This window comes from Macaca mulatta, chromosome 20 (assembly GCF_049350105.2).
Source record: "Macaca mulatta isolate MMU2019108-1 chromosome 20, T2T-MMU8v2.0, whole genome shotgun sequence".
Classification (NCBI taxonomy): Eukaryota; Metazoa; Chordata; class Mammalia; order Primates; family Cercopithecidae; genus Macaca; species Macaca mulatta.
In genome coordinates, this window is record NC_133425.1 from 4,323,515 (window position 1) to 4,335,795 (window position 12,281).

Sequence of the window (12,281 nt, forward strand, 5' to 3'; positions counted from 1 at the left end):
GGACTACAGGTGCATATCACCACGCTGGGCTAATTTTATTTATTTTTTGTTGAGATGAGGTCTCATTATGTTGCCCAGGCTGGTCTCAAACGCCTGGGCTCAAGTGATCCACCTGCCTCAGCCTCTCAAAGCGTTGGGATTACAGGTGTGAGCCACTGTGCCTAGCCCAAAAATGCCTAATCTCAATCCAACTGGCCTTTATTTATTTATTTATTTGAGATAGAATTTCACTCTTGTTGCCCAGGCTGGAGTGCAACGGCAAGATCTCGGCTCACTGCAACCTCCGCCTCCCGGGTTCCAGTGATTCTCGTCCCTCAGCTTCCCAAGTAGCTGGGATTACAGGTATGCGCCACCACACCCCACTAATTTTGTATTTTTAGTAGAGATGGGGTGTCACCATGTTGGCCAGGTTGGTCTCGAACTCTTGACCTCAGGTGATCCGCCCGCTTTGGTCTCCCAAAGTACTGGGATTACAGGCGTGAACCACCCTGCCCGGCCTAACTGTGGCCTTTAGATCCAACTTCCAATGTTTAGGGCCTTGCAGGGAATATGGAACAAGTCAGACCATCTCTCAAAGAAATTGGCCTGAGTTACTCAGTGTCATAAAAAGTAAGTGCTTGTAGGAGGCGCTATTGGAGAGTAGCCCAAAGAAGCCTCACAACCAAGTGGGTGAACCTAAATTGGATCCTCATTCCTTTTTTTTAAAGGCTTTAAAAGACATCCTGGGGCCAGTTGGAAAATTTTGAGTATGGTGGGGATGGATACTAGACGATAATAGTATGACTACCCATTTCTGAGATGAGAGTCTAGTCTTGCAATATATAGGAAATGGCTGTGTTCTTAGGATACGCTGAAGAGTTTGGAGAAGGGGCCTGAAGGCTCAGCCACATTTATGGACTGACGATGAGATACATATATTAATGTTCATTTCACTGCTCTTTCAAGTTCTCTGGATGTTTTCAAATTTTCAGAATAAAAGGTTAGAGGGGCTGGAGTCACGCCTGTTACCCCAGCACTTTGGGAGGCCTAGGCAGGAGGATCACTTGAGCCTCAGGAGTTCAAGGCCAGCCCTGGGCAACATGGCAAGACCCCCATCTCTAAAAAAATTAAAAATGTAGGGCTGGGTGCAGTGGCTCACATCTGTTAATCCCAGCACTGTGGGAGGCCGAGGCAAGCAGATCACAAGGTAAGGAGATCGAGACCATCCTGGCTAACATGGTGAAACCCCGTCTCTACTAAAAATACAAAAAATTAGGCCGGGCGCGGTGGCTCAAGCCTGTAATCCCAGCACTTTGGGAGGCCGAGACGGGCGGATCACGAGGTCAGGAGATCGAGACCATCCTGGCTAACACGGTGAAACCCTGTCTCTACTAAAAAATACAAAAAAACTAGCCGGGTGAGGTGGCGGGCGCCTGTAGGCCCAGCTACTCAGGAGGCTGAGGCAGGAGAATGGCGTGAACCCAGGAGGCGGAGCTTGCAGTGAGCTGAGATCCGGCCACAGCACTCCAGCCTGGGTGACAGAGCGAGACTCCGTCTCAAAAAAAAAAAAAAAAAAAAAAAAATTAGCTAGGGGTGGTGGCGGGTGCCTGTAGTCCCAGCTACTCGGGAGGCTGAGGCAGGAGAGTGGCGTGAACCCAGAAAGTGGAGCTTGCGGTAAGCCGAGATCATGCCATTGCACTCCAGCCGGGGCGACACAGCGAGACTCCCTCTCAAAAAAAAAAAAAAATTAAAAATTTAGCTTACCAGGCACAGTGGCTCTTGCCTGTAATCCCAGCACTTTGGGAGGCCGAGAAGGGTGGATCGCAAGGTCAGGAGATTGAGATCATTCTGGTTAACACGGTGAAACTCCGTCTCTACTAAAAATACAAAAAATTAGCCAGGTGTGGTGGTGGGTGCCTGTGGTCCCAGCTACTCGGGAGGCTGAGGCAGGAGAATGGTGTGAATCCAGGAGGTGGAGCTTGCAGTGAGCCGAGATCGCGCCACTGCACCCCAGCTTGGGTGACAGAGCCAGACTCCGTCTCAAAAAAAAAAAAAAAAGTAACCAGTCATGGTTGTGTATACCTGTGGTCCTAGCTACTTGGAAGGCTGAGGTGGCAAGATTGCTTGATCCCAGGAGGTTGAGGCTGCGGTGAGTGAGTTGTGACTGCAACACTGTACTCCAGCCTAGGCGACAGTGTGAGCTCCTGTCTCAAAAAATAAAAAATGTAAAATAAGTCATTTATCGCCACCAGGGGGCACTGACAACCTCCCCCAACCTCCTCCCAAGTCTAGGACTGTGGGGCTTCTCCTTCCTGGTCTGGTAGCCCAGTGCCACCCACAGGGGATTCAGTTCAGTCCTGCTCAACTAATTGAGGCTGGATGACTGAAGCTTTTCTGAGCGGAGCAGGCTCGTATTTTTGTTAGATCTCTGAGGCACTTTTTACATTTTATTTCAGACAGGGGTCATTTTATAGACATGGAAACCCAGGCTCCTGCCCTCTGCTTTCTGCTCTTCCTGTTCTCTAGCCTCAGGGCTACACAAGGGAACCTCTCCTAGAGCCTCCCACTCTCCACTCCCAGTTGGCACCCCAGGTAGGGGGATGTGAAGAAAGCCTGAAGCACCACTCCCCCCACCTGAGTGGCACAGGGCACTGTCCAGCACATAGTGGCTGGCACACAGTAGGCATCCATGAGCACGAGCTATTACTGTTCTCATTGCTGCTGATTACAACACCAGGCACCGCAGCAGTGACTCATAGTTCTGTTGGACCCATCACCCATTCTACAGCCGAGGACACTAAGGCTCAGCAAAAAGGTAACCCAGTGGCCGGGTGCAGTGACTCAGGCCTGTAATCCCAGCACTGTGGGTGGCTGAGGTGGGTGGATCACCTGAGGTCAGGAGTTCGAGACCAGCCTGACCAATATGGTGAAACCCTTGTCTCTGCTAAAATTACAAAAATTAGCTGGATGTGGTGGCATGCACCTGTAGCCCCAGCTACTCAGGAGGCTTAGAGAGGAGAATTGCTTGAACCTCGGAGGCGGAGGTTGCAGTAAGCCAAGATCATGCCGCTGCACTCCAGCCTGGGCGACAGAGTGAGACTCCATCTCAAAAAAAAAAAAAAAAAAAATTATCCGGGCATGGTGGCATGCATCTGTGGTCCCAGCTGCTCGGGAGACTGAGGCAGGAGAATCGCTTGAACCTAGGAGGCAGAGGTTGCAGTGAGCTGAGCTTGCACCACTACACTCCAGCCTGGGCGATAGAATGAGACTCTGTCTCAAAAAAAAAAAAAAAAAAAAAAGGTAACCCAGCCTTGGGCAGCCTCTCCCTGGTAACAATGGCCTAGTTGAGAGCCTTGGCCAGTTCGGTGTACCCACTTAATATGAGCCTGAGGGTTCTCTGAACCTCCTTCTCAGGTGGGGTGTGTGTTGTGGTACAGAATGGGGGATTTTAAGCTTAGCCGCTGAGAAGGAGGGGGAGATGATGCTAGAACATGACCCATCTCTCCCAACCTCCCCGAAACACACGGTATCTTCCAAACCCCTCACCCCCACTCCATCTTCCCTCCATCTCCCAACCTCAGCTACCTGGGGAAGGACTCCGACAAAACTGGGAAGTTCCCTGCCCCAGTCCCATCCCATCCAGGTGGTGAGATGCTTCCTAGCGTTAACCCTTAAGCTCCCAGTTTGGGAGCCGGATGGGGACAGGGTGGGGCCAGATAAATGAAGACAAAGTGAGAAATTCAGATTTCAACCCCTGCACGTGTGAGAGTGTAACAACCCCCGAGCCAGAACTATGCTTTCCTGACCTCTGGCATCCACTCCAGGCAGCCCCCATCCCCCTCAACCCGTCTCTCCGCACTAGGGCGATGCAGTGCCTCAATCACAGATGAGTGTATTTCTCTGCCTGGCCTGGGAGTAGGAGCTGTGACTAGTTCAACGAGTGTTCATCCAGCACTTGAAGTTACTTCAATGTCTATTAGCAGAAATTAGGAAATGGCAATGATTCTGGCCATCTCAAAGGAAAGCACATAACAACGTCTAGGGCAGAAAAGGTCTGTGATAAATGATCAGAAAAATGGTGTTGTGAGGCTGGATGCGGTGGCTCATGCCTATAATCCCAGCATTTTGGGTGACCGAGGCAGAAGGATCGCTTGAACCCGGGAGGTCAAAGCTATAGTGAGACATGTTCGCGCCACTGCACACCAGCCTGGATAAAAGGGGAAGACCCTGTCTCAAAAAAAAAAAAAAAAAAAAAAGAAAAGAAAAAAAAGTGAGGGGGAGGGGAGAGAAAATGGGATTGTGTTTCACTGGTTTTTAGTAGCATGCACAAAATAACAAGAAAACCAATCACTGCTCATCCACTGCCCTGCAGGAGAAGCGGGCAGGTACTGAGCGTCCAGCGATTAGGCTCATTTCATCCCGGTCCAGCCCATGCACTAAATAATCATTTCTCCCTTTGCGAAGTGCAAAGTTGCACTTGGTGACGTGCTCAGGGTCACACCAGATGGAGCCAAGATTTGCTTTAGGCTGAGAACGCAGGTCTAGAACACAGTGCCAAAGCTCTCAAACAGAAAAGGAACTGATCTCCACCTGCTCTGTGCCATTTTCCTAGCCTTAACCGAAATATCACAGCATGAAACAGAAAAAAAATAAGAGGATTCCAAATTTCAGCCCTCAGGCCGAGCCACACAGGGAGGCCGGAATCTCCAGGTGAGGTCTCTCCAAAAGGTTTCAAAGAGGTGGAATTCGAGACAAGTTGGCTTCAGAGAATTTCTCCCTCCCCCCAGATCTCCAGGACAAAAGCTCTGTTAATATGCACCTCTGTTGGGGGTGGGCTGGGTAGGGAAGCAGGCGGAGGCTCTACAGCCACCATCCAACATTTGACCAGCTTAATTTGGAGCCCAGAGTGGAGGTGCTGCCACGAGACCCATCCAGGTCATGTGAGAGCCCAGAGTTGGGGAAGGGGGCAAAGGTGGGGTCCGCGGCCAGGAACACCCCCTTTCTCCCTGGACACAGTTGGCAGCTGCCTGATTTGTTGTTTGTTGGTGGGCTTCCCTCTGTGTGCTGGGCTGAGTGGACAAGGCCCATCAGTCCACCTGGGAGCATGTGAAGCCAGCCTTCTTCAATGTCACAGGAAGTTCTGCGATCTCCCTCCTCCCCAACGCCCCCATCGCAACAGGTCCACCAAGCTGGCTGACACAAGGCTCCCCAGCAGACCCTCTACATCCTCCCAAGGCTCTTCCAGCCCCCACCCCAGCACCAAGGCCTGCAGCCTCCCCTGCTCTCTCCAAGCTGCTGTGAACTCCTAGCACCCATTCTGGCAGCCTGCACCCCGGCCTCCCTCCAACTCACCACTCCGAGTCCCCACTACACAGGCAGAGATGCTAGGGGGGTTCTCTGAGGACTCCAGGGCCAAAGCCAGCCTCCGCCAGCCTAGGGAAGGGCTCTGGGAAAATGGAACAGGAAGTTCCTTGCCCCAGTCCCATCCCATCCAGGTGATGAGGGGCTTCCTAGAGTTAACCCTTAAGCTCCCAGTTTGGGAGCGGGATGGGAAGAGGGCGGGGCCAGGGACATGAAGACAAAGTGAGAAATCCAGATTTCAATCCCAGCATGTGTGAGAGTGTAACCATCCCCCAAGCCAGAACTACCACCTCCCAAATGAAGACTGGCCTGGTGCCCCTTGCAGGTCTGCCCATCTTTCTTTTGGGCTAAGAGCTGCCATTTTTAAATGCCCAGTGTGCTGGTTTCTTTGCTAGGCTTTTCATTCACGTGACTACTCTTTGCAATGGCCTCCTGTGTGCCAGGCACTGTTACAAAGCAGGGGCTAAGGACCCAGAGAGAAACTGGAGGAATAAGGCCCTGCTCTCAGGGTCTTACATTTTAAGGCAAAGGAGCAGCGACGGTGCTAGGAAAAAATGGAACAGGAGGATGTGGTGGGGCAGAGGCTGCTCCATCTACACGGTCACCTAAAGTCCTCCGAGTCCTGCCAGGTGGTTTTGTCCCAACTTTACCGATGACGAAGCAAGGGCTCCCCAGGAGGGAAGTGACCTCACCAACAGCGTTTGGGCCCAAACCAATTCCTTCCCTGTGCTTAAAGTGCCTTCTTGGGTTGTGCCCTTGGCTGCAGCTCGTGCCTTACTGAGCGTTCAGAGCCCGCGGGGAGTCAGGACCACCTCTCAGGTGTTGGCCGTTTCCCCGGCCTAGACCCCTCGGTCTGTTGGGGCCTGGACCCGCCTGACTGGCTCATCTGCCGGGTCTTTGTTTTCCTGCACTTAACATCTGAGCTCATCCTGTTCTTATTTCAGTTGTCTAGTGCTCCCTGCGCACGACGGTCTTTCTCCTTGGTCTGCTCTGCATTCCCCGCGTCCAGCGCCTCGCGCTTCCAGTCGCGGGCTCCTCCCACACCATAATTTGTCCAATGGCAGGGCCAGAAAAACCCGCCCCCAGGGAAGTGGGCCCGAAGGCCAAGGGGCGGGGCGGGGTTCTGTAGGGCAGGAGGGGGCGTGTCCGGGGCGGGGTGGGGTGCTGTAGCGCCGGAGCGGGTGTGGCCTTGGCGGGACCAGGCAACCACTAGAGGCTGGGAAGCGAAAGGCGTGGAGACTCTCTCATCACACCCGGTTAATTTTTTTTTTTTTTTTTTGTATGTTTTGTAGAGATGGGGTTTCACCATGTTGGCCAGGCTAGTCTTGAACTCCTGACCTCAGGTGATCCACCTGCCTTGGCCTCCCAAAGTGCTGGGATTACAGGCATGAGCCACTGCACTCAGCCTCTTTGATCAACTGAGGTCAGGAGTTCAAGACTCGCCTGGACAACATGGTGAAACCCCATCTCTACTAAAAATTTTTGTTTCTTTTAAAATTGTAATTCTCCCAATTCCACTTATTTTATTTTATTTTATTTTGTTAGAGACAAGGTCTTGCTATATCTCCCAGGCTGGACTCAAACTCCTGGGTTCAAGTGATCCTCCCACCTTGGTCTACCAAGGAGCTGGGACTACAGCTGGGACTCCATGCCATCGAGCGTTCTTTCCCTCTCATTGCTGAATGATTTTCCTCATTACATCAGTTATTCATTCTACTATGGGTAGACAGTGGGCAGTTTTCAGTTTGGGGCTATCTGTAGTTGTTCTCATATGTCTCTGGTGACCATATATGGGACAGCAGTCTGAAATAGGTGAAGAGCAAAGTGGGAGGTTTTATCTTTGGGAGGTAAGGACTGCACGTGTATACTCCGAGTTCTGAGGCCACTGAGGGAGCCTCAGGGACTGGCCTCCGGGCAGAGCTGCTCTCACTGCCCTGGGCACTGGGGACAAGACCAGGACAAGCAGGACCCTGTGCATGTTTCCTCGAATGGCTTATGGTTGCTTCAGAAAGATGCTGGGTGTCTGTTGACGTTCAGGCTGCCAGTGACATCTAATCTGGTCATCTGCCAGGGTGTGCAGGGGGAGTGGTGCTTTTCAGGTGTAGGAACAGCTCTGGAAATAAACGAGGGATGTAAAAGGAGACAGACTGAGCTTCTAGCCCTAGGCCCTCCACAGCCCTGCTGCATGTGTCCTTGGCGAACTCACTTTTCATATGAAAACCATCACTGCCTCCTCTGTAATGCATGAACGATGATCCTACCTGCCAGATGAATTGCAGGAGAGGGTTGCAGAAGAGAAGGTTTGCAACAGCACTGAGACCTTAAAGATAATAAACGTGTATGAATCCGTACCTGAAACTAGGGGGCGCTAAAGAGAGTGTGGTTCCTACAGGGTTGGGGTGAAGTGTGCCGAGTGGGAGGGGGAACCTTTGGAGTAGTGTCCTCCAAGAGAAGTGTGGTGCCACCCACAGCCGCAATTTTAAATTTTCTGGTAGCCACAATTAAAGAGGTAAAAGGAAACAGGTGCGATTAATTTTTTTTTTTTTTTTTTTTGAGAGACGGATTTTCGCTCTTGTTGCCCAGGCTGGAGTGCGATGGCCTGATCTCGGCTCACCACAACCTCCACCTCCTGGGTTCAAACAATTCTCCTGCCTCAGCCTCCTGAGTAGCTGGGATTACAGGCATGCACCACCACACCTGACTAATTTTGTATTTTTAGTAGAGACAGGGGTTTCTCCATATTGGTCAGGCTGGTCGCGAACTCCCAACCTCAGTTGATCCGCCTGCCCCGGCCTCCGAAAGTGCCGGGATTACAGGCCTGAGCCACCGCGCCTGGCCAGCAATTAATTTTAATAATACGATTTAGTTAACTCGTTATATCCAAAATGTTATTATTTCAACAAACACAGAAAATTGTTAATGACTTGCTGCACATTCTTTTTTCTCATAAAAGTCTTCAAAATCCAGTGTGCATTTTACAGTGAGAGCACATCTGAGCTCCGCCTCGCCCCATTTAAAGCACTCAATAGCCATCTGTGGCTTTGGGGCGGTTCTGGGACCTCAGAGTTGTGGTGTTTCCTGCAGAGAAAGACTATTGTGGCTGCTGGAGGGCGGAGGAAGAATAACAATAGGCGAAGTGCAGGGCATTGGGGTCTCTTAGGAGAACACAGCTGCTTGCTGAAATAATTAGGAGTCCAAAACCTCTGCAAGGAAGAAGGGGAGATGGGAAATGAGGAAGGAGCCCCAGGGGACACCGGGGAAGGGAGAAAATGAGCCGAGGCAGCTTGATTTGCAGCAAATTTATTATTTTAAAGGCCCGGCAAGGTCGGGCACGGTGGCTCACTCTTGTAATCCCAGCACTTTGAGAGGCCAAGGCAGGTGGATGACCTGAGGCCAGGAGTTCAAGACCAGCCTGGCCAACATGGTGAAACCCCTGTCTCTATTAAAAATACAAAAATTAGCTGGGCGTGGTGGCGGGCGCCTGTAGTCACAGCTGCTCGGGAGGCTGAGGCAGGAGAATTGCTTGAACCCAGGAGGCGGAGATAGTAGTGAGCTGAGATGGCACCACTGCACTCCAGCCTGGTGACAGAACGAGACTCTGTCTCAAAAAAAAAAAGACCTGCCCAGAAGGTAGGTCACTCCCAGTCAGTAGAATTTTTGTTGATTTGGGATTTGGGAGGGTGAGCACTTAGAACCACAGTCCAGGCCAGTGCAGTGGCTCACACCTCTAATCCCAGCACTTTGGGAGGCTGAGGTTGAAAGATCACTTGAGCCTAGGAGTTTGAGACCAGCCTGGGCAACACAGTGAGATCTCTACAAATATTTTAAAATTAGCTGGACATGGTGGTGCATGCCTGTAGTCCCAACTACTTAGGAGGCTGAGGCAGGACTATCACTTGAGCACAGGCGGTTGAGGCTGCAGTGACCCATGATCACACCACTGCACTCCAGTCTGGATGACAGAGCCAGACCCTGTCTCAAACACACACACACACACACACACACACACACACACACACACACACACACACACAGAGAGAGAGAGAACCATGTCCCAGCTGCAAAGACTGCACAGCGCTGGGAAAGTATTTTGGTCCCTATACAGGCCACAAAAAAAGAGAGAGAGAGTGTTGAACCTACCTCCACGGTTTGTCCTGGGGGTGGTCCCAGCATGGCTTGTTCAGGACCATCTTGGCCCTGCTCTGAAACCCCTATAAGGAGCGAGGCCCTTCTAACTGGTTAAGCACCTTAGTTTTCTTACTGCAAGGTAGTGCCAAAGCATATGATTCTGAATAACTCCCAGGATAAGCTGGGTGCAATGGCTCACATCTGTAGTCCCAGTTTCGTGAGAGGCTGAGCCATTGGCTCACTTGAGCCCAGAAGTCGGAGTCCAGACTGAGCAAATATCAAGACTCTGTTTCTAAGAAGAAAAAACAAACAAACACACAACATAAAATATTTGCATGTCAGTTCCTTCTCAAAGGACCTTGAACTTTCTGCTTTGTCATTCTCTCTGAAAGCTCTATTGCCAGTAGCAATCTTCAAGGTGACTGCTTAAAGAGTGGCAGTACATCCCTCTCTAGTATTTACATATTGATTCCAGCAAGACCTGCAGAGTTCCCTGTTTGGGGCACTCCCCTTTGCAAGTGCAGAATTGTGTACTGCAGGGAAAGCCAGGGCACTGGGCACCCCCGAGACATAACAGAGTTTCCACAGAGCCAACTGCTTGTAGGATGCTCATTTGGGCAATTCTGTTATTACTTAGAAATATATTATTAAGAAGGAAGTAGGTCTGGGTATAGTGGCCCACACCTGTAATCCCAGCATTCTGAGAGGCGGGAAAATCGCTTGAGCCCAGGAGTTTGAGATCAACCTGAGCAACACAGTGAGACCTCGTCACTACAAAAATTTTTGAAAAATTAGCTGGGTGTCTGGGCACGGTGGCTCACGCCTGTAATCCCAGTACATTGGGAGCCTGAGGCGGGTGGATCACCTAAGGTCAGGAGTTTGAGACCAGCCTGGCCAACCTGGTGAAACCCCATCTCTACTAAAAACACAAAAATTAGCTGGGCATGGTGGTGGGTACCTATAATCCCAGCTACTTGGGGGACTGAGGCAGTAGAATCACTTGAACCTGGGAGGCGGAGGTTGCAGTGAGCCGAGATTGGAGACTGCACTACTGCACTCCAGACTGGGCGACAGAATGAGACTCCGTTTCAAAATAATAATAATGATTAATAAATAAATAAATAAATAAATAAAAATAAATGAAAACATGCCCTGTCACTAACTTTTTTTTTGTTTTGTTTAGCATTCCTGTCCTTCCTGGTACCACTAGATTCTCCAGGCTCATCTCACATTTCTTTTTTTTTTTTTTTTTTTTTTTTGAGACGGAGTCTCGCTCTGTCACCCAGGCTGGAGTGCAGTGGCCGGATCTCAGCTCACTGCAAGCTCCGCCTCCCGGGTTCACGCCATTCTCCTGCCTCAGCCTCCCGAGTAGCTGGGACTACAGGCGCCTGCCACCTCGCCCGGCTAAGTTTTTTTGTATTTTTAATAGAGACGGGGTTTCACCATGTTAGCCAGGATGGTCTCGATCTCCTGACCTCGTGATCCGCCCGTCTCGGCCTCCCAAAGTGCTGGGATTACAGGCTTGAGCCACCGCGCCCGGCCTCATCTCACACTTCTTACCAGAGTCCTAGAACTGGCCATTTATCTAAGGAGCCCTGGTTCTTATCCTTAATTGGTTTCTTAAAACAACAACAACAACAACAAAACAGTATAAAGCATTCGCAAAAACAGAATTTTTTGTTTTTTTTTGAGATGCAGTTTCACTCTTGTTGCCCAGGCTGGAGTGCAATGGTGTGATCTTGGCTCACTGCAACCTCTGCCTCCTGGGTTCAAGTGATTCTCCTGCCTCATCCTCCTGAGTAGCTGGGATTACAGGCATGCGCCACCACACCTGGCTAATTTTGTATTTTATATATATATTTTTAGTAGAGATGGGGTTTCTCCAGTTGGTCAGGCTGGTCTCAAACTCCTGAACTCAGGTGATCTGCTCTCCTTGGCCTCCCAAAGTGCTGGGATCACAGGCATGAGCCACCGCACCCGGCCACAAAAACACAATTTTTAAAAGAATGAGATGAAAACATGGAAATTCTACATTTTTCACACTCAAGAGAGTGAGAAGAACATGATAGAGATTTGTGGGAAAGAATGGAGAGGAGGGAATCTCAAGACTGGGGTGGGGATAGGAAGTAAAAGGACAGCAAGGCAGGTACCTGGGCGCCCTTGCCATCTGCTCCCGTGAGGGGCCTCCAGTAGGGTTCCTCCAATGCCGCACTGGTCAGAGTGGCTCCTACAGGCTCCCATCCCTGCCGGCTTCAGCGACTTTGGCTCATGTATGAGTGAATGCAGCCGAAACTCCATCCAACACTGGGCGATGCTTTGAGTATCAGGTAACAGGGAATGGCAGTAGCATCAGAAATGGGCATTTTCAGATGATGACAGAGTCCCGGCTTCCTAAAAATCCACCAACCCCTAAAGGGAGAGTAATTTAATTTACCCTAATTTCCAACCCACAGGGCCAACCCCAAAGCCTGCGTGAGGGACTATTGAACTTAGTTCCAATAAAAAGTCTCCGGCCTGCCCATCCTGTAAGCTGTCTCAGCTCCCAGGTAGAGACACTGTACTGGATACTAGGATGTGGGTATTTGGGGTTTTCTTGTCCTGAAGTTCACAGCTTGCCTGAAGCTAACAAGCCTGATAATCAAATAAAGAAGTGCTGACTGGGCGTGCTGGCTCACGCCTGTAATTCCAGCACTTTGGGAGACCAAGGTGGGCAGATCGCTTGAGGCCAGGAGTTAGAGACTATTCTGATGAACATGGTGAAATCCCGTCTCTACTAAAAATACAAAAAATTAGCTCAGCATGGTGGCGTGCAC

At 50.6% G+C, this 12,281-nt stretch overlaps 1 protein-coding gene across 10 annotated transcripts in view; it reads right to left on the minus strand.

Moving 5' to 3' along the window:
• The window catches only part of ZSCAN10 (zinc finger and SCAN domain containing 10), a 42,769-nt gene that overhangs the window by 5,547 nt on the left and 24,941 nt on the right, over positions 1-12,281 (minus strand). For 5 of the 10 annotated variants that reach the window (XM_015125455.3, XM_015125454.3, XM_077985351.1 and 2 more), the window contains exon 1: positions 5,332-5,437. The gene's annotated coding sequence lies outside the window, so the exon portion shown is untranslated. Of the gene's footprint in view, positions 1-1,743; positions 1,854-2,059; positions 2,188-5,331; positions 5,438-9,480; positions 9,761-11,618; positions 11,878-12,281 lie in introns of those variants that run through there. The other 5 variants (XM_077985349.1, XM_077985346.1, XM_077985347.1 and 2 more) reach the window with 4 other exon arrangements.